The 23,215-nt window shown below is 41.6% G+C and overlaps 1 long non-coding RNA gene across 1 annotated transcript; it reads right to left on the bottom strand.

Moving 5' to 3' along the window:
* Positions 1 to 14,395: 14,395 nt before the first annotated feature.
* Positions 14,396 to 22,488, bottom strand: LOC138582945 (uncharacterized). Its single transcript, XR_011305112.1, has 2 exons — positions 22,317 to 22,488; positions 14,396 to 14,831 (listed from the first exon to the last, which is right to left on the bottom strand). It is a non-coding gene; the product is annotated as an uncharacterized lncRNA (long non-coding RNA).
* Positions 22,489 to 23,215: the final 727 nt, after the last annotated feature.

Raw genomic sequence — 23,215 nt, forward strand, 5'->3', positions numbered from 1 at the left:
TGTCTAACGCCCTTTGAAGTGTTAAGAAGGTAAAAAAGCAATAACAACGAACACGCTCTGTAAAAATGGAAGGAAAAATGAGAACATTTGCTACGCATGCTGGAAGATTCCATTGATACACTAATAAATAATCCTGAAAAAAATCAAGCTGAAGCTGCAAGTCCAGGATTGGCTAGACACGCAGAACGAAAGACAAAAATATAAGCTGGCTTGAAACATGTGGGACTGAATTACATAGATGGCATCTACACCCTTCCTGACTGTCCATAATGTTTACAGATGTCTGAGAGGACTTGGAAGCACACTTCCTAATCCACTGGCTGGGGTGCCAATGGATCAATTGTTGCCTTTGTTTCAGATCCCACAAAAACATATGATATGTACAGATCGTCAGGAATGTGAAGGGTGTCGCTCAGGGTGGGGATAGTGGCAATTGCGCAGTGCCAGCACAAATGCTGGAGAATTTGTATGGTGAAGAGGAAGGGAAGCAGCAGAAATGCAAGTTGCGTTGTGCCTCTCCTCTCCACGATACAAATGATGGAAAAAGGAGCTGTGGCATGAATGGAAGGCTTTAAATCCTTACTCAAGGCTTGTACACCTTCAATTTATGTTACAGCTCATTAGAACATAAGCTCCTCAGGGTGAGGCTTGTGTTACCGGGACCCTGGGGCACAGGTGCAATGCTGCAGCCCAGGCGTGAAATGGACACCCGCTCAGACTTCATTGCTCCTCTGGTTCAGTGCATCTTGTGCTTCTTTCTTGTTTCCGAATTGAACGTAATTGCACGACCCTGCCGTTTGGATCGCACGTTGGTTTGCCTGAGCTGCTTTTCAGATTCCCTTTGGCGCTGGAAAACGTCGTACATCTCTTTTGTCTACTCTGCTCCTGATATTGTTCCCATGCTAGTCCCTGCTCTTTCCTGCAGGTTGATTTCTAATGGGCTCTGGGGGTTCCTGTGCTAGCTGCTTCACCATGTCCTTAAATCTGATCAACATCCGCTTCAGTCCTGTAGATTGGTTTATGTGCCAGGTGGTAGGCCCAATCCATCCCACTAATGCTCCCAGCAGTGTGGTCATCTGTCAATTGTGGACTCAAGCTGCAATGGAGAGTTTGGGATTACACTTCGGTTTCTCATTGATAAATACTTTCTCAAAGGTATTTGCAGTTAGGTTTATTGTCATGTGTGTATCGACTTTACTTGACATCAACATCTTTACTGATATTGTCATTTATCCAACACATCCAACACTATTTTGGGCCAACTTGATCAACTAAACGCGTTCGACACAGCTTTCCAAGATGCTGTTTATCATTTCAGAATTAGGTGGCTCCTTGAAATTCAATGGGGTTGAAACACCTACACGCTCATGCACAGGACCTGACAACAAACAAACTGTGCAATGTAGCCTGTCTATTCAAGCACACAGGCCTTCAGGCACCGGTCTTTCTCTGTAACAGTAGAGTTTACGAGTTGAGCGCCAAACTGGAGTACCCTTGATAGGAGGCGGGGGAAGGCTTTGAACTTGGTGTTCACCTCATCAACTGGGCACAGGCTGCACCAAGTAGGTGACCTCTAAATCAACTGGGTGCCCGTTTCAATTCCACTCCACTGAGGTTTTGAATGCGTTCAGTAAATAGCACATTTGGTACTGGAGGCATATATTGTTTTGATTGAACACATCGGGTTCAAAAAGAAAATTGGTACTGATTGTGGAGGTCTAATCCTGAAATGTATAATTGCCAAATCAACGAAAATAGGTACAAGGCCTACTTTTGTTGCGTCTATGGACCTAAGTATGGCCTTTGACCTCGTAGATAGAAACACCTTATGGCTAATATTGAGAGATCTTGACATGCCAAGACATCTTTTGGATATTGTAATAGCACTCTACTCTGATACCAGCCTGAGGGTCCGCCTGAATTCTGAAGGTCATCTTTCCAAAGAAATTATAATTCCTAATGGCCTTCGCCAGGGTTGCATGTTGGCCCCCACTATATTTAACCTATATGTTAGTGGGGCAGAAACTGCTTTGACTAATAAAGGTCTGGTTTCGCCAATATTGAACAACGTTAGCTTCTCTTGGATGGTTTATGCTGATGATTTTTTATTGATGGACAATACTAAGGTGGGTCTCCAACGACTAATTAAAGCTTTTGAAAAGTTTGCATCTGACCTATCTCTCAAAATCAATCCCGATAAAACCATCATTGTACGTTTCGGGCGACCTGATAAAAAGGAAAGTGCTTTCACTTGGTCATGTGAAGGCAAACTAATTAGATCTCAGGTGGCCTTTAAATATCTGGGCTATTACTTTTCTGGGGTGGGTTTGACTGCCCTAATAAAAAGCCAACTAAAACTTAAGGCGGTAGTCGCTATAATGCAAATGCGATGCATTGAAAGGAAATTTGGCAAATTTTCCATGGTACCTCTGAGGCAATTCTATATTATGAAAGTTGTACCAAGATTGGTGTATGGCATGGAATTGTTCTCTAACGAATGGAAGGAATACTTTGCATACTTGGAGAGTAGAATTTGGAGGTCAGTGTTATTCTTTTTGCCTAAATGCATTCCGATTGAACTAATTAAATATGAACTTGGTTTACAATCTCTCTCAACCTACAGAGCTTGGAAAAGGATGTGTTTGTGGAGAAAATGCAAAATGTCTTGTGAAGGTGAACTATATATGTGTGCCGATAAGGAGCATACTAATCCTTTTATTAACACTCTTCACCTAGAGACGATGCAGTCTCTTAGTAATCTAGGAATGTCTGTCATATTAATGCTTAATAAACCTAGCAAAATCAAAGAAAGCCTCATAGGCTTTGATTGGCAGAACAAAAAGAATAGAATTTTAGCGACCAAGATGTACAAACAGGATTGCTCCACATGGAAATGTTATCCGGCTATGGAAGGATATCTACTGAAATATTTTGTAAGATGCTACACAATGATTTTATGCGCTATAGATTTAATGTGCTATTAACCAACCAAATCAAGTGCATTAGAAAATGTAGTTCGGATGATTGGAAATGGTGCCGATTCTGTAAATCTGAGGGTGTGGTTGAATCATTGCACCACATAATTCTCATATGCCCAGCACTCAAGAGTCAAAGGATTTTGTATTTTGCGAAATTTGTACAATCCACTACAAATGTTAATAGAGAATTTATTTGGAACAGAATGTTACACGATAACAATACATGTCGAAACATTCGAATAGCCTCCTTTTTGAGAAACGTTTGCAACTTGTGCTAACTATGTTCTATCCACCGAATTGTACTTGAAGTCATAAATAACTAGGGAAAGAAATTGGTTTGTGTAAAACAATAAGATAATCTTCTAATAGAGGCCGAACCTTTATTTATTTATTTATTCACTCAGAATTGTATAGCGCGCAACAGCTTGTGAGCATCGTGGCACTTGTTACAGTGAAGGGTGACAACTTAGTTACATACTTAGCATGGCAAAGAAGTCAGTCTTAGTTACAGGGTAGCAGTACAGCGGGTATATCAGTGCAGTTACAGAGATAGCAGTATAGTTACACAGATAACAGTACGTGAAAGGTCAAATATTAGTTGCATAGTTAGAAAAAACAGTCAACATAGAGTGCTCATGGTGGAGTAGTTGGTTGTAAGCAGCAGGAAGTAAGGGAGGTTAGGAGGAAGACTGTGATGGATATGCAGGTGTCTAGTTAAAGAGTGCCGTTTTCAGCTTTTTTCGAAATGCATGGAGAGAAGTTTCTGCTCTGAGTGAAGTGGGGAGCACATTCCAGAGCTTGGGGGCTAGGTATGGGAAGCCAGTTCCTCCCGCTTTGGCTCTGAGGATGCGTGGGATGGGGAGTTTATTGATGTAAAAAGTTCTTGTGGGTCTAGTAGAAGTGGATCTAGATAGGGTGTCTATGAGGTAGGTGGGTGTAGTGCAGTTGATGCATTTGTGTGTGATTGTGAGGATTTTAAATATGATGCAGTCTTTGACTGGGAGCCAGTGTACAGCTTTTCTTGCTTGAGAGATATGATCTCTTTTCGGTATACTTAAGGCTGCTCTTAGTGCATTGTTTTGGGTAATTTGGAGTCTGTTTAGGTTTTTTGTGGAGGTACCGGCAAGTAGTGCATTGCAATAATCAATCTTTGCTCCTATGGTGGCTCTGGCTATAGAGAGATAATTGTCCTTAGTTAAGAAGTGTTTGATGGCGTTAATGGGTTTGGTGCTGAGGGCGGATGCAGAGGCAATAGCACTGACCTGTTTGTTCATGGACAATGTGGCATCTATATGGACCCCTAATGTCTTTACAGAAGAAAGCACTGGGATGATGCAGTTGTTGATATTGAAGTTGGAGTAGAGTGTCTAGGTTAGCAAGGGTGGATTTTTGGCCAAGAATGAGAATCTCTGTCTTGTCTCCATTGAGACAAAGTCCGTTGGTGGCCATCCATGCTTGTATAATGGCATAAATGTATTGTAGTGTGGTGGTGTCTTGAAGGTAAGAGCCAGTTAGGGGAAGGAGCACTTGGGTGTCGTCAGCATAATTGGTGGATGCAATCCCAAGTGCATCCAGTTTGTCAAAAAGAGGCTTAGTAAAAAGATTATATAGCGTGTGGGCAGTGCAGGATCCCTGCGGAACGCCACACTCAATAATGGTGGGAGCAGCATTAGCTATTTTGGAAAAGACTTTCATCCCTCAGCCTTCTAGGAAAGAGGTGATGCAGGTAGCCGCATGCTCAGAGAAGTGTGCTTCGTGAGTGAGGTGTGAGGTGAGGGTTTTATGATGCACTAGATTGAACGCTGCAGATAGATCTAGGAGAAGGAGGAGGGCAGGCTTACCGTTGTCTAGGATCTGTGTTATTTGATTTTTTAAATCTAGCAAGGCGGTTTCAGTTCCGTGCCCTTTGCGAAATCCAGACTGCCTTTTTCCTAGAATGGAGTTGGATTCTAGATAGAGTTGGATCTGTATGTGAGCGGCTTTGTCTTGTAGTTTGAGCAAGAATGGTACAGTTGTTATGGGGCGGTAGTTATTGGGTTGGGAAGGATCTAGTGTGGGCTTTTTTAGGAGAGGACGTACCCAGGCCTCCTTGAGGCTGTCAGGGATGGTGCCTGTTTTAAATGAAGAGTTGATGAAGGCAGTGAGGAGAGGGGCAAGTGACTCGGCACAGTCTTTAATGATCATCGGCGGGCATGCATCGCCCTTACATTTAGACGGTTTGAGGTGTTTCGTGATGTCAATGAATTCTATTTCAGTGATGTCTTTGAAAGCAAATTTAGGGAAATTGGTGGTTTTGCTGTTGGATAGCGACTGTACTGGTTGACTTTTGTTGAGATCAAGAAGGGTTTGGTAATGATTTAGAATTTTACTTTGTAGCATGTCTATTTTGTTTAGCATAGCGGCTTGTATGCTGTTGCACCACGCTTCATCTTTCATGATTTTGTCTGTGCACATAGGAGGGTCTGTGAGTTAATTAAAGATATTGAAGAGTTCTTTGGATTGGGAACTGGCTTTGGAAATTCGGCTATCATTGGCTTCCAATTTGGCAGTAAAAATGGCATCTTTGTATTTTGTGGCAATAGTTTTGAAACTTTCTTTAGTGGCGTCACAGGGGTTGGCCTTCCAGTTTTTTAGCGCCTTGCGTTTGTTGTTGGGTATGTTTTGGAGCTCTTGCGTGAACCAGGAGTTTGAGTGTAGGGACTTTTTTTCCTTTTTTTCTTCTAGTGGGGCAATGGCGTTGACTACCCAAGTGATAATATCCTTGAATAGGTCAGCTAAGACATTTGGGTCTTGTGAGACGCTGTACGTTTTTTTGCACTTCTTGCTAAAGTAGCAGGAGCAGGTGTGACGGTTTTGGTACTTGGAGCTGTGGGGATAGTGAATTGTGTGAATTGTATACATGTGTGGTCAGTCCACGGGTGAGCTGTGTTAGAAGTGATGGCGGAGTCACAATTGTGGTCAACCACCCAGTCAAGGGTACGGCCTTTGGGGTGGGTGGGGGAGGTGATTTTCCGGGTGAACCCCAGATCTAATCTAGGTTAATGTCACCTAGGAGTAGGGCTTTGGTGTTTTTTTTAATGTTTCCACTGAGTGAGTGAGTGATGTGGTGTGAGAAGTCTGCTGAAGGACCTGGTGGCCTGTAGACGAGGTGCATGTTTATGGTGTCTTTGGGGGATAGTGTTAGTTTAGTAGACAATATGTCTGCATTACCCTCCCAGTTGTATGGTATGACTCTTAAGGCATGACTCTTAAGGCAAGGGCCTCTTTGAAGCACTCATAATGTATAGGTATGTGGTTTCTAGATTCAATTGTATGTGTAATGGAAAGAAAAGTAGACTCGGTAAGATCCTTGTGAGAGTGACCAATTTTAATATTTTTTTCCTTTTTTGTTATGTATTGGTTGTATTCGATACTACTGATTTTTTCTTAGTCTGGTTTTGAACAATTTATGTGCCGTTCTAGTAATATTCGAATTACTAATTTCATTTTAGTCTGGTTCTGAACATTTCTGTGCTGTTTTAGCAATATCTGCATTATTGATCTTGTGCTGTTTCTCTGTTTGCTTTTTTGTATATACCTTCGAATTAAGATAACTGTTCTTTTAAGCATTTCACTTTTGTAAAGGTTAATAATAAACCAAAACAAATAAAATAAAAAATAAAAAATATCTATATTGTTTTGATTTGTTAAACACAAAAAGGGGTGCCTGATTAAAGTCCCTGGTCCTCCAGGCGTAATATAACAATAAATCTAATATTGGACCAACGGAACAGGGAATAGCTAATCACAACATTTATTTATTTATCAATATCAATAAATGTACTGTTTGTTGATTTCTAAAAACCTTTATTTTCATATCAAAATTTCATAAAATATAAAATCGAACATTTTATCAAAAACAACTATCTGCATCACACATTCATACTGATTCACTCCTACCACTCTTTCAACTTCCTACTTTGTTATCACAACACATAAGTCTTTTTGTCTCATGGCCACCTTCCTGGATGGCCTCCAATTACTTGTTTTACACAGTGATCAACAAAAGTCCTCTATCAAATTCTGTGATGGTTCTGCCTGCGTGTTCTTAATCACACAGACTTATGTCTACACATGTTTCGGTTGTCTTTTCGGGACATCCCCATTCATGGCCCCTTGGATCTTGCAACCTTCTTCAGGACAGAAAATCGGGAGTTGCCTTATTCCCGTAAACATCAAGTAGGGTGAGTATCACCACCTAAAATACAATACAGAATATCAACATATCTAGCTAAAATATCAATTCATCAGTCATCTATTCCAATTAATTAGCAAGCTATTCCCTCTTATTTAAATCTCAGTAAATGTGTAGAGAAATGATTCTAATCAGTAATCATTATATCAATATATATGAATGATAAGCTTGATGACACCCATTTTATTGATAATCGGATAAATCCTATCTACATCTCAGCATGATGGCCACTCTACTTTGTCCACATTAAAGATGCAAATAAACCCAACCATTAACATGATTTTGTTCATGTACTTACTCAAATTAGTTATGTTGCTATATTCACAAATCAGATGTATTCATGAATTAATGTACTTTCTGCGGGCTTATACACGAGGGGTTCTTCGTATTTGGATCCGGCAAGAGAGATGCTCCTGTAGGGCAGGGAAAACAGGAGTGGAAAAGTGTAAACGTGGCGGTGCCCTCAGGAATCATAGGGCTATTAATTACTAAATGGGCAAAGTACTTACAACTGTTGGAGCGTTTGGTGTACAGAGAATTATTTCTATCTGCGGCCACCAGATATAACTCTGATACTGATCTTACAGCGGGATCTGCAAAATAAATTGTGGAAAAAACTCGAAAAAACTAGAAATTGACCTTTTTTGTTACACCCTTTCAACATTTCGCTGTTTTAGCCCACTCCCTCTCATTTTTCAAAAGCCCTCCTATTAGCTTGCAGTTACAGTATTTAAAAGCCAAAGTCCAGTGCTTCAAGTTATCCAGTACACGGCCCCCTCCCTCTCTTTATTATTTTCCTTGTTTCTACCTGGGCTGCCGTCAGGCCATTCCACTTACCTTTTCCCTTCTCTCTCTCAAGCCCGTCTGCAATGCCGTATCGCGTCTGTCTTCCAGTGCTAATTCCTTGGGTCTCGCGCGCGTTTAAATACTCGTCCATGCATCGAGCAAGAAAGAGGACTAACTCTCTACTGACGAGTGTGATCACTTAAAAAGGACTGTTTGACGTTTGCAACGGATCACCCATTAGTGTGTGATAAGAGCTCCCCATTCAACTGAAAGATTGAGGCCATTCCTTACCGTATCTAAACGGTATATCCAACGTTGTTCCATTTTATGAAGCTGGGTGGATATATCTCCTCCTCTTTTTTGGATTTTTAAAGTTTGTAACACGAACCACCTCAGATCCGTGTCTTTATGTTGTTTGAGGTTAAAATGATCCACCAGAGGTTTTTCCGCTACCTTATTTCGAATGCAACTGCGGTGTTCTCCTATGCGCTGTCTGATCTCTCTTGTGGTTTTACCCACATAGAGGAGATTGCAAGGACATCTAATAATGTAAATCACATTTTTGGTGCGACAATTCGTATGTGTATTCATCTTCCATTTAATCGCCCCATGGTTGAACTCCTTTCTTGTCTCTGATAAGGGGCAAGACACACAATTTCCACATTTATGGTGGCCTCTAACAGGGGGAAGATCCCATTGATTTAATATAGTTTGTTCCACACTTGAGTCTCTATATGTGTGTACCAGTCGTTGTCTCAGATTTTGATTCTTTTTAAAGGCAAAGATGGGTTTCTTTGACAAACTTCCTGGTTGTTTTATTATATCCCAATTCCTATTCACAATTCTTTTAATCTCGTTACTTACTGGATTAAACGTTGTGACACAGACTAGTCTCTCCTGTTTCTTTTTCTCTTTGGGAACCAGACATTCATCTCTGTTGCTATTCAGTGCTCTTTTCAAGTTATCCTTCACTAGTTTTTTTGGATATCCTCTACCTTTTAGATCTTCTGCATGTTTTTTATATTCAGTTATTTCGGTGCAGTTTCGCCGTATCCGTGGAAACTGCCCGTAGGGTAAATTCTGACGGAGGCCTGCCGGATGAAAACTAGAATAATGCAGCAGCGTATTCTTATCCGTATTTTTCCGGAAAAGAGTCGTCACCAACCGCTGGTCTCATTTTTTAATGAGTAGATCTAAAAAGCTTACCTGAGTGATATGCCATTCCAAGCTTACGGATACGGCGAAACTGCACCGAAATAACTGAATATAAAAAACATGCAGAAGATCTAAAAGGTAGGTTACTGAGTGGGATAGAACTTAGCTTGCTGTCCAGAGGTCTCTCGTGTGTGCCTGCCACAAGAGCAGACAGTTTTGATACGGAAGTGGAATTACATAAATTCTTCCGTAACATACGATTAAAACACTACTTTGAGATCTTTCTGCCAAGCCAAAAGAAAGATAATCAATCCTCCAATCAGGTGGAAAGTGTGCCCAACATGACGGGATTGAAAACTAAGTCAACTTTCAATCCCCCCATATATGCCTGTCCTCCCGAGATTGTTACCTTTGAGAATCGGGTAACAAAAGAAGTTTTAAAAGCCATCAAAACTAGGGAATATACTCCAGATAATTTGAGTTCCAATGAGAGAGAGGCTTTGAAAGTTTTATGTGACCGAAGAGATATCACAATTAAACCCGCGGATAAGGGGGGTGGGATTGTAATTATGTCAACAGAAGATTATGAAAAAGAATGTATCCGCTTATTAAGCGATGAGGATTCTTATCAAAAACATTTGCTAGATCCAACTCCAAGACTAGAAGAAGAAATAAAAAGTCTGACAAACCATGCAGAAAGGGAAAAGTGGATAGGTAGCCAAGAAGGTTGCTTCCTGAGAAAAAGTCACCCTAGAAAGGCGGCTTTTTACACTCTCCCCAAAATTCACAAAAGGATGATCAATCCGCCGGGCAGACCCATAGTGGCGGCCATAGATTCTCTCCTAGAACCACTCTCGGTGTACGTAGAATTCTTTCTTAAACCTTTTGTGGCACAAATGCCATCATACGTGAAAGATTCAGGTGATATGATCAGAATAACCCAAAATCAGACTATAGAGGCCAGTGATATTCTGGTCACAATGGACGTAGAGTCCCTTTATACCTCCATTCATCAGACAGAATGTCTGGAGGTGTTGGGTACAATCCTGAACAAAAGAACAGAACCACATACTCCACCTACAGAGTTTATACAAGAATGTGCACGTATCGCAATGACTGAAAATTTCTTTCTGTTTAAACAAAATCTCTTTAAGCAGAGAAAGGGAGTCAGCATGGGGGCAACATTCGCCCCAGATGTAGCGAATTTATTTATGGCCGAGTACGAAGACAAATATATTTTAGGCGAACAGAGCCTGCTTAAACAACAAGGGAATCTGTATCTGGGCCTTCGGGCCTGGTACAGATACATTGATGACGTATTCATGATATGGAGGGGAACAAGCGAAACATTAAATCAATTTCACCAATGGCTAAATACATGTGATAATAACATCAAATTCACCATGGAGTGGCATATCACTCAGGTAAGCTTTTTAGATCTACTCATTAAAAAATTAGACCAGCGTTTGGTGACAACTCTTTTCCGGAAAAATACGGATAAGAATACGCTGCTGCATTATTCTAGTTTTCATCCGGCAGGCCTCCGTCAGAATTTACCCTACGGGCAGTTTCTACGGATACGGCGAAACTGCACCGAAATAACTGAATATAAAAAACATGCAGAAGATCTAAAAGGTAGGTTACTGAATAGAGGATATCCAAAAAAACTAGTGAAGGATAACTTGAAAAGAGCACTGAATAGCAACAGAGATGAATGTCTGGTTCCCAAAGAGAAAAAGAAACAGGAGAGACTAGTCTGTGTCACAACGTTTAATCCAGTAAGTAACGAGATTAAAAGAATTGTGAATAGGAATTGGGATATAATAAAACAACCAGGAAGTTTGTCAAAGAAACCCATCTTTGCCTTTAAAAAGAATCAAAATCTGAGACAACGACTGGTACACACATATAGAGACTCAAGTGTGGAACAAACTATATTGAATCAATGGGGTCTTCCCCCTGTTAGAGGCCACCATAAATGTGGAAATTGTGTGTCTTGCCCCTTATCAGAGACAAGAGAGGAGTTCAACCATGGGGCGATTAAATGGAAGATGAATACACATACGAATTGTCGCACCAAAAATGTGATTTACATTATTAGATGTCCCTGCAATCTCCTCTATGTGGGTAAAACCACAAGAGAGATCAGACAGCGCATAGGAGAACACCGCTGTTGCATTCGAAATAAGGTAGCGGAAAAACCTCTGGTGGATCATTTTAACCTCAAACAACATAAAGACACGGATCTGAGGTGGTTTGTGTTACAAACTTTAAAAATCCAAAAAAGAGGAGGAGATATATCCACCCAGCTTCATAAACTGGAACAACGTTGGATATACCGTTTAGATATGGTAAGGAATGGCCTCAATCTTTCAGTTGAATGGGGAGCTCTTATCACACACTAATGGGTGATCCGTTGCAAACGTCAAACAGTCCTTTTTTAGTGTTCACACTCGTCAGTAGAGAATTAGTCCTCTTTCTTGCACGATGCATGTACAAGTATTTAAACGCGCGCGAGACCCAAGGAATTAGCACTGGAAGACAGACGCGATACGGCATTGCAGACGGGCTTGTGAGAGAGAAGGGAAAAGGTAAGTGGAATGGCCTGACGGCAGCCCAGGTAGAAACAAGGGAAATAATAAAGAGAGGGAGGGGGGCCTGTACTGGATAACTTGAAGCACTGGACTTTTTTTCGAATTTTTTCCGCAATTTATTTTGCAGATCCCGCTGTAAGATCAGTATCAGAGTTATATCTGGTGGCCGCAGATAGAAATAATTCTCTGTACACCAAACGCTCCAACAGTTGTAAGTACTTTGCCCATTTAGTAATTAATAGCCCTATGATTCCTGAGGGCACCGCCACGTTTACACTTTTCCACTCCTGTTTTCCCTGCCCTACAGGAGCATCTCTCTTGCCGGATCCAAATACGAAGAACCCCTCGTGTATAAGCCCGCAGAAAGTACATTAATTCATGAATACATCTGATTTGTGAATATAGCAACATAACTAATTCGAGTAAGTACATGAACAAAATCATGTTAATGGTTGGGCTTATTTGCATCTTTAATGTGGACAAAGTAGAGTGGCCATCATGATGAGATGTAGATAGGATTTATCCGATTATCAATAAAATGGGTGTCATCAAGCTTATCATTCATATATATTGATATAATGATTACTGATTAGAATCATTTCTCTACACATTTACTGAGATTTAAATAAGAGGGAATAGCTTGCTAATGAATTGGAATAGATGACTGATGAATTGATATTTTAGCTAGATATGTTGATATTCTGTATTGTATTTTAGGTGGTGATACTCACCCTACTTGATGTTTACGGGAATAAGGCAACTCCCGATTTTCTGTCCTGAAGAAGGTTGCAAGATCCAAGGGACATGAATGGGGATGTCCCGAAAAGACAACCAAAACACGTTTAGACATAAGTCTGTATGATTAAGAACACGCAGGCAGAACCATCACAGAATTTGATAGAGGACTTTTGTTGATCACTGTGTAAAACAAGTAATTGGAGGCCATCCAGGAAGGTGGCCATGAGACAACAAGACTTATGTGTTGTGATAACAAAGTAGGAAGTTGAAAGAGTGGTAGGAGTGAATCAGTATGAATGTGTGATGCAGATAGTTGTTTTTGATAAAATGTTCGATTTTATATTTTATGAAATTTTGATATGAAAATAAAGGTTTTTAGAAATCAACAAACAGTACATGTATTGATATTGATAAATAAATAAATGTTGTGATTAGCTATTCCCTGTTCCGTTGGTCCAATATTAGATTTATTGTTGTTTTGATTTGTCCCAGGATTTTTATTCTCTGTGTTTTTTTTTATATACTGTTTTTACGTGTGTGGGACCCAAATGTAGGAGTCTAGTGAATGTATACAGTATTTATCATTGCTTGTTTATAATGTATTATTTTTATTTTTATTTATCCCCTGCAATAATATACCTGCACACATTGTTATTCTTTGGTGTGCTATTTTTCTTTGTTATGAGATACAGCGTTTCATAGCCAAATTTCAGTTTTGACCACTAGAGGACATGTCCCAGAATGCATGGGGCATACCTTTATGTCCTTAACACAACACACACATTCGGAGCGTGCAGATGCCTCTTGTACTGTACACAGAAACTCATGTCTTAATCAATCTACCCTCCGCCACAGCATGCCCAAAAGCATTAATCCAAAGCTGCCTCTCCTTCACCAATTTACACCACAGTGTGGAGGCCTATAGTTGTGGGCCCATCAATCATACAGTAATTGGTGCCACGTCCATTTGTGGAGTATTTATTCTTCCTGTTGTTTTTTTACAGGGGACCAGATGTCTTTAAAGGTATTAGGAGCTCATATATAGCACATATTGCATCAATGAAGGAGTACACTTGAATCTCGATGTACTGGGACACTGGCTAAAGCTGTTTAGGTGAGAACAGAGTGAGGAGCACTGACACTGGAGGGTGCTGTGTTGAAGGTAGGGAATTTGGAGATAGAAGTCATGCGCAGGGTGTCAAACAGGAGCAAGGGGCACTGGGAGGTTGGCTCAAGGGGTGCAGGTGAGGGCAATGTGAGGCGCACTGGCATTCATATTTGAGGGTGCTGGTGTTGAAGGCGCAGAAGTCTAGGTGTGAAGTTGTGGGTTCATCCTCCTCTAATTCATTCTTGACCAGCCACTTGAGCTCTGCAGCCAGCTCTCCATGCTGTTTTTGGGCAGTCTCTCCTAAAAGGTGCACATTGTTAGGAAGCAGAAATCCTGTTTCTTGTTCCACAGTCCATCATCCTGGAGCATGGGGTACTGCAGGTGCCGGGTTCATTTATGGGCACAGATATGTCCTGGTAGGTAAAGTCTTGCTGCTAAAGAAATCAAACATGCAGTATGGTAATGTCATGGCCCTTCACAAATGGGAAGATTACAGAAGTAACCGTTGTGAAAGCCCCATATCAAAGTCTTCCAATGCCAGCAGAAAAAGAATGACACCCTGGCAAATTGGAAGCACTCGCATTCAATACTGCACACCCGTGCCCGCCCCCTCGCCCCCGAATTATCAAACCCTTGCAGGCCCTATATTGCAGGTAAGGTATGGAAAATACGCTAGCTAATAATGTAAAAAATGTGAGAAATAAATGCACTCTACATCACAGTGACTTACCCTCCACAACGGAATTTGCCCGTACTTACAGCGTAGGTAGTCTTGATTCTATTAAAGACACGGAGGCAAGCATTATGCTTAAACTTCCTTTAATACTGCAACTCACAGCATTTCACATTTTCATATTTTGAACTCAACATTTGTTTTTTTTTGTTTCTCCAATAAAATCAAATGAAATGTTAAGAGTTTGTTCAAAAACTACAAGTCCCCATAAGCCTCTAGCTTGGTGTAGTCATGAGGCTCTCCCTGTCCACCTATGAGTGTCCGGGACCCCTGTATATTCTGCTTCCTGTCCGGGTCTCTTCCTCTTTCTTTTGGCCCCTGCCCGAATCCTGTAACGAAACACTTTAAAGTTCAAACACTTTTCCGTAACACAAACTTAATTTTCCTTTCTTGGGAGGGCAACGGCCCTGTAAAGAAACTTCCAGCGCTGTAAGCTGGTCCTGAAGTAACATAGCCTGTCAAGGCCCTTCTCTCCTTATTTCTCATGGCGTCTTCTGCTTGTCCCCTATAAAGCAATGAAAACGACACTGTGAGGGTGGGAATACGCTTGTGCGCACTACACAGTAGAACATATTATTCAATCATAAATTCATCCCGCATATTCTGGGCAGGATATAATGCTCACCTCCATGTCTTTAATAGAATCAAGACTATCCTGCGCTGTAAGCCTGGGCAAACTTCATTATATGTCAAGACCGGAGGCAAGCATTATGCTTGTTTAAAGCTATCTAACACAACATTAGCCATTTGTGACAACGTCTTGAATGTAGACTCTGAAGACCAGTTGACTTCATATTGTCCTGTAGTGACACCCTGCGGAAAACGCTCTAGATGCCATCGCTCCTCTCACAGAATGTGCGCCAAACACAGTTAGGTCTATACCTGCCCAATGCATAACTACTATGACCCATCTGGCTATTGTGGCTGTGGCTAGCGCATGGTATGGCGTTCTAAGTGCTTTGTGCAGCTGGGATACTCTGCACGGTCTAATATCTGCTGTAGCTGCTTCGTAATCCTTGATACATTGTGCTACGCATAACTTCGTGTTATTTGGGAAATAGGGGTACGGGATTGCTCTACAATCACACTTCTTCCGCTTAGTGATAGTGAATGCTACGCCTTCAGGGTAGAAAACTTGTTTTATCTACTTCTAGAGCTTTAACGTCTGATACTCTCCTACAAGCCACTAGGCAGTGTAACACTGCAAGGTTCCCGGACAGCTGGGGCAAAGAAAGCCTCCCGTTGCCGGGCCAGTTCAGGAAAAGATGAAAAACGTCCTTCATGTACCACTGTGCTGGGACCTGGCTCACCTGGGCTATTAGCCTGTCTTTTCCTGAGAGCCCCTTGGACTGTCCCACTATAGCCAGTATAGCTTCTACAACTTCCAGGTGCTCTGTGAGGGGCTGTACTCCCTGTGACACAGCTACTGTCAGGGAGTCTCCCAGGACTCTCTTGAAGCTGAGGGAGAGACCCTTGTCATCCACTGTGGGCTCCTCTACCCACTCTTCCTCACTCCTTTCTGGCGAGGTGCTTCTTGAAGCCATTGTGCACTGATTGTCAGTAATTGATGCTTAGTATGCTTGAACTGTTGCAAGCTGTTATTGGAATCATCAGCGACTGCACTTTGACTGTATAATTCGCTTCATTTTTTAAAATGCGTTTATTTGCCTGCTGCAAGCCCCTGTTGCCTGCTGTGTTCCCTGTGTCGGGAATAGATGGCTGTGGACTGGCGTGCTGACTGTAACATGTCGGATAAAGATACGCTTGTTTGGAGCGTTAGTGGGAGGGAAAAAAGCAGGGGATGCTGGGAGTGACGTGTTGCGTTTGAGTGAACAATTTGTTAAGTGTAAGAGGGCGGGACCGGTTGCCAATGTGGGCACATTCGCTCACGGCTCTGGTCCTGACCCCCTGAAACAATACTACGTGTTGCATAGCTGTATTGAAACACGGGTGCGTGTGGGCTGGCTCTGGAGCCACTGGCTTTTGAAGACACCTGGCGAGTTAGACCAGGCCAGAAAGTTAGCCCAAGAATACAATGCTTAGGCCATAAATCACAGAATTTAATGAGGTAACAGATTAATGCTGTAAAAGTGCAATTATACACAGAGGAGAATCTCATGTACTTATCTGTGAGAGCAGCAAAAAGAAAGAGCAAGGGATCCGGACAGTAAGCAGGATATAGAAGGGTCCTGGACACAGATAGGTGGACAGGGAGAGTTTCAGACTACACCATGCTTATGGGGACTTGTAGTTTTTGAAAGAACTTTTAACCTTTCATTTGATTCGATTGGAGAAACAAAACAAAACCAAATGTTGAGTTCAAAATATGAAAATGTGAAATGCTGTGAGCTACAGTATTAAAGGAAGTTTAAGTATAATGCTTGTCATTGATTTACATAGAATGAAGAAGACCTGTTTTTTCTGCTTAGCCTTTGAATATCAGGGGAGTGTTCTCCTTAAGCAGTTTGGTCTTCACTCAGAGATCAGATCTGTAAACAGATCTGCTCAGGTCAAGTACTGTGCCAAGGCATGAACTGGCAATAAGGGCAGTGCTTGGAATCTCTACCTCGGTTTTAATTGTTTCCAGGACCATGGCCACATCTGCCTGAGTTCCATCATGTAAATTCCTAATTGCGTCAATTTGAAGAACATTCAATGTGCTGAACCTGTCCATCCCTCACTGCTCTTGCCAACCCAACATGTTCACACCTAAGTGCTGAGGTGTACAGGTTTCACCCAACACCCTAAAAAATCAGGACCTTGAGTTCGACAGAGCTTCTCAAAAAAGCATTATTTGTTCACAAACCTGACTTATATAAAACCCTGTTAATGTTTCTTTTTGCGTTCCACGCTTTTATGAGATATAGCAGATTAGGACAATTCCTTGGTTCACATTGCTGGAGTGATGTAAAATCTTTGATTCCATGTGCCATTTTGCACCACAGGTGTGGGTAATAAGTGTGGGAACACGGCGAATGCCTTCAGGATTGTTGTTGGTTATTCCCTGCTTTCTTTGGGAGAAATGGATCTGTTGATATTGAATTGTGTGACCACCATACTTAAAACGAAATATATTTGAGGCCGACATTGAATTCTTTGACTTCTCGCTAGCTTCCTCAAAGAATGGCTTTTCTCCTGCTTTCCCCTCGCTCCCATTCCCATCTGGCACAAACCAAAGAGACAGTGTACAATGTGAGACTAATACAGGATCACCTGTTGTTTTACTCCATCAAACAACTCTGTGACTCAGGCTGGTATCTCCCATAATGGCCCAGGCCCTCTAGTTATCTTTGAAAGCATAATGAACATAACCCTCTTCAAGGAGCACATTGTGTGTGGTCTGTTGTCACCACATGTGGAAAAGTATTTTTTCCAGGACACCTGAAATTCTGAATAATATAGGCCAATGATCCCGAACATTTCTCTGCTGCAGGATTTCCAAAGAGCCAGGGTACTGTTTGGGTGCAGCCACCACATTGTCCCTTGATTAGGTCTTTTGACCCTATAATGATCATTTGAGACGTTTAGTTAAACTAGCCAGGGCTTTAGTGACAGGATTGAGGTGGTCAATTTGAATGCCAACCTGCCCAGGTTTGTGTCTAGTACTTGCTTCTACTATCCTCCTTTTTCTTTGAAACCAGTCATGTGTTTTTGTTTAATTCCTATTGTATATTTATTGTTTGTTCTATATGCTTAAAGAAACGGAGCGGTATATGTTTGTAATCATACACAGTGAGTAATTATTCTGTTGAGATTAAATAAAACCTTCAAATTGTAAGGAAAAAGCTTACATTGCGACTTGTCTATCCCACATTGAGTGGTCATGTCTCTGCCGCTTATTGTATCGGGAAGATTGGAGAGGAATCATATGTAATGTTCCGTCACCACTTCACCAAGATGTTTTGAGAATTTATTTCGAAACAAGTTATTTGTCTACCTGGCGGGGTAGTTCTTTTTGTATTTGGGTGCGGCCACCACCGGAACTGCTGGACATAAATCTGATGAAAATGAGCCAGGAAAACCTCAATGGCTATTTAAAATAGGCCCTTGAACCAGTCAAAGCTATTTGATGTCATGTACAAGTTTTGACAAGTACTTAGAGAAAGCATTTCTTGCCTGAAAATCGCATTGATTATAAAGGTGCGAGAAGTGGTCATCGAAAGGAATAGCATAGCGACGAATATGTAATGTTTGTCCATTTTTTAATACAGGCTCTTTTTTCTAACCCTTAACTTTGATGGAGTAAAACAACATGTGATCCTGTATTAGTCTTACATTGTACACTGTTTCTTTGGTTTGTGCCGATGGGAATGGGAGCGAGGGGAAAGCAGAAGAAAAGCCATTCTTTGAAGAAGCTAGCGAGAAGTCAAAGAATTCAATGTCGGCCTCAAATATATTTCGTTTTAAATATGGTGGTCACACAATTCAATATCAACAGATACATTTCAGCCACAGAAAGCAGGGAATAACCAACAACAATCCTGAAGGCATTCACCGTCCTGGCCCTTATACAATTTAATACAATGCATAGAGGAGGTGGGGGACTGGATGTCCCATAAACCACTCCAATTGATCCCAAGCAAAACAGAGGTAATTCTACTTGGACCCAAAGACCTTGTAGCAGACGATTCCAAATGCCCCCTGCCACCTTGTTTATTGGGATCTAAACTCGCTTTTGCATACAAAATCAAGAATTTGGGTTGCATCTGGCAATCGGATCTCGGCATGGAGCCAAGGTGCAATCAGCGTTTAATGCCCTGGGGCTGTTGTGCCATGCTCTCCCACTCCTCCCAAAAAAAAGACCACTCAATCCTGGAGGTGACATTGATCAATTCATGACTTGACTATGGCAATATCATGTTAGCAGGCATTCCCAAAGGTCAAATGTCAGGGCTGCAGAGGGCCCAGAAAGCAGCAGTTTTACGTTTTTTTAAAGTATCTAAAGGCACTGCAATTTCGCTGCGGCATAGATCCCTCCACTGGTTGCCTTTTAAAGAAATTATCGATTTTAAAATTCTTTCCCCTAAATACCTTGCTGACAAACTGACTCACTACGAACCAACTCGCCTGCTTCGTTCCTCAGCTAACCTACTTTTGATTTTGCCAGCCACAAGATGCGTCTCACGAGGGGATAGGTGCTTTGCGTTTTATGGCCCCAGACTCTGGAACTCCCTGCCCTGGGAGCTCCGCAGTGCTGCAAAGCTCCCAAAATTTCTTGAAAGCCTTAAAAACGTATTTGTTCAAATAATTGGTATCAAGGGCCGTCTGAATTTTGCATGTGACTGATGTGTCGATTTACACAAGTTTCCTCTTTGTTCATCCATATGCGCCCAGATGCAGTTGATTCTGTAATGTGAACTATACAAATGACTCAAATCAAATCAATGTGGAGGGACCAGATAAGGGAAAGGAGAGAGATAAACCAGGGAAGAAAGAGTGTGTGAGGCGACAGGCACCATGTTGAACATCACTGATCACATTGTGGGGCCCAGGAGATTAGGGAATTCTTAGACAGTCCGGGTGGGAGCAAGATAGACAAGGCCTCAGCCTTTAGGCCCTCCCATCAGATTAGAATATTTTAGACAGTAGGAGTTACCGATTGCTAGTTTTGTTACACCACTGGGGGAAAAGGGCAGTCTAGTTTAGGGTGAAGGGAGCCCATGGCAGGTCGAGCAACCAGTCAGGGACACCCCATTAGCCGGATCAACCTGCAGTCTTCAGGCATAACAAAAACTTGAGAGTCGAAATACAACCACTTGAACTGTGTTTACAGGCGTTTGTGGAATTATTAAAACCATCCGTGACACCCCAGGCCCTAGATATGGATTTTCACTGAACACTTCGGTTGTGTGGATGTCTGGTCCATGTACAACATGTCATAGATGTCCTCACATGTATTGATCCGCTGTTTTGCATAGGGCACCCACGTCCCGCTGTTCATGTTACAGACCATAGGTGATAGGCTAGACAGACACACCATTATTGGACCGGTCTACACACAGAATTTCTAAACACTGCATAGATTTTAAGGCTGCTTTTTTATGCCCTGAGGTTACAGCTTCGGAACCCTGGTTGCAATGTTCCACATTATAATATCAGGACTCCAAGTCCCAGAGTGTAAAGCAAATACTGCAACTGGAAAAGTGGCAACAGGCTTGAAAGGATTATGTTGGCACATACACAGTAGACTACTGTAGGTGTACTCCAGAAAAACTTTATATGTACCCATCACAACAAGCCCTGACGACCACTAAATCTAGGAAAACTGGAAAGTCTAATTTCTATCTCAGTCTGCCATTTCCAACCAAGAGCTCGCCGAGCTCAGCAGATTACTTCATCCATAACTTTCAGTGTGTGATGAGCCAACAGCAGACATTTGAGCTGGGTCATGGTTTGCTTGTCACCCTTCATAATCGGAGAGTTGATGATCTGATATAAGTCTCTAAAATTATGGCAGAAAAGTAATATAGGGGAAATGTTAGCGTTCAGAAGTATGCAGACTTTCTTGGGGAGATTTAACTAAACTGAATGTGCCAATTAGTGTGAGCGAACTTCTGAAGGCTGAAAGCAGAAATTGGGTGTCTGTCCTCCTACTGTAAATAGGGATGGTTGGCGTGCCCACCTTCTACAGTATACAGTGAGAGAAGCCCCTCTCCCCTTCAGCTACAGTGTACAGTACACCACTCCTCTTGATGCTAATTAACCTCGTCCAGTGTGCTTTTCGATTGATCCGATAGTAGAAGGAAGACCACTTGGGGTAAATTCATACGATGACAAACCATTGCTGGGTGTCTTTAATGGATTATCCTGGGTATGTAGCAATTAGCCCATGTGAAAAGGTTTGACCGCCCAGCAAACGTTCAGAGGCTGTACTGGGCACTATGTAGGCGATAAAATCGACATACATGTGGGGAATCCTCAACTCACAGAAACCCAGACCAAAACTCAAATGAAAGATCTTTCGATGAATAGAATATGCAGATCCCTCCAATCAAACAGAGCCTTGGCACACTAACTGATCACATTGTAATGTATGAAGTAAGCTGTACGGGATTTGCCATGAACCCACAGTACCCAACCAGAATTCACATTACAGCTACGGTGGGCTCTTCGACATCCCAAGATTGCCACGGATCCAGTATCTGTGAGAGTAAATGGGCTGGTGAAGAGTCAGTTACACGTAAAATGATCCTCTTGAAGACCAGTACGACTTGAGCAACTTGGGGGGAGTCACTGCGTCGGTTATGCCTGTGCATCTGACAAGTATGAAAAAGGTGGCTCAAAACAGTAACATTAATTAATAAAGCAGTATGGTATTTTAATTCTGTAGTAATTAAAAGGTATGACTGTTGGTGGAGATGGAACTAAAAAGGGGTCTTGGGTGTCCAGGTGCACCAAACCTGTGCACTTTGTTTCACAGACAGATTTGATGTCTGGATGTATTACCTAAACCATCGAGCATCATTCCACAGACGGAAGCACTTAACCTTAACCGCTAAGCGTTAATGCTAAATGCCACCCATTACACAAGCTTCATCCCCATACTGGCTATGTTTTCTACTACTTGTAAACAGGCAACGCATAAACAAATGATAGAAAATTAACTAACATTCTTAAAAAAGCCAATTCAGAAAAGCGTTGGTGGAACTTGTATTCAAAACCAGATCTGATGATTTGTCCCTCTTCGGAGGCCATTGTCCTCAGCACTTCACAACCAACACTGTAGGTATGAAACCTGTAGAGTCTAAGAGAGCATTAAACACATTCTCGTATCACTTTGCACTCAGCCAAAACCTTGAACATGAGCAGTGCGTTCCTCTCATCCTGCAGAGAGTGGGGAGGTGTTATTAGCTTCCTTATGGCAAATCGGCAATAACATTTTTTAAAAAGGTCACTTTCCGAGACAATGGATCTTGCATGGAAGCGAAGGGTGTGTCATTAAATATTTTAAACATCTATGGCAAGTGCTTTTGTGCATCATTGAACTCACGTGTTACATACACCTTGTATCCTTTCTGTTTCCTTACAGCCTCGGAAAGCTTGTCGTTTTCTTCCCATCTTTCTCTTAATCGGTTATGCTACCATTTTTGACAAGGTCAAGGCCAGGAGTTGTAAGCAGATTGCTCAAAAAATTCGAACAACGGATGAAGAGAAATGGGTCGTAGTTTGCTGAAAGGCATTGGTCAAGAGAGATTTTTTCCAGAATGGGTAAGGAAGCATAAGCAATGTGTTATTATGATATATCAAGGCATTGGAAAAGAGCAAGAAACACGCAGCACTCCTTGTTTTGATATTAACTAAGGATACTAAACAAAGAGTGTGTTCAGTCAAAGTGAAACATCTTAAGGTGCAGGTGAGAAATAAAACAATCCTGGCACATAGTTTGTGAATTCATACAAGACACTAGGATCCCAATGTTAGCAATACCTCCATCCCCTGCACTCTATTAAGGCAAAAAGCCAAACAGTTGAGATAATTCAAGCCAAAATTTCCATAAATGGCATTTATCAGATACAAATGTAAAAACAAATGTTATTAAAAAAAAGTCTCAGTCCATAATTTCCTCTCCCAAAGAGAATTTGAATACAGCTCAATGCTTTTCAGGACACTCATCCCTTCTTAAGGAACATATGTAAGATATATCTGCAGAATAATAACAATTGAAGACCATAAGTTTGGTAAATAAAACGAATTCTTGTAAATATCAATATGGGAAAATGAGTTGGTCATTTACCTTATTCTGGAAGCAATTTCTTCACAAAATGAAATGAGAAAGTGTCTGTTAACGGTAATGGTCCAGGATGTCAAGTAAGAGATCTAAAAATCACCCGCCGCCGCAGCAATCAGGTAAGTGGGAATTCGGGGGGGGAATAAAATGCATGGTCGGCG

The sequence above is a fragment of the Ambystoma mexicanum genome, chromosome 1p (assembly GCF_040938575.1).
Source record: "Ambystoma mexicanum isolate Mex_15411 chromosome 1p, UKY_AmexF1_1, whole genome shotgun sequence".
NCBI classification, from domain to species: Eukaryota; Metazoa; Chordata; class Amphibia; order Caudata; family Ambystomatidae; genus Ambystoma; species Ambystoma mexicanum.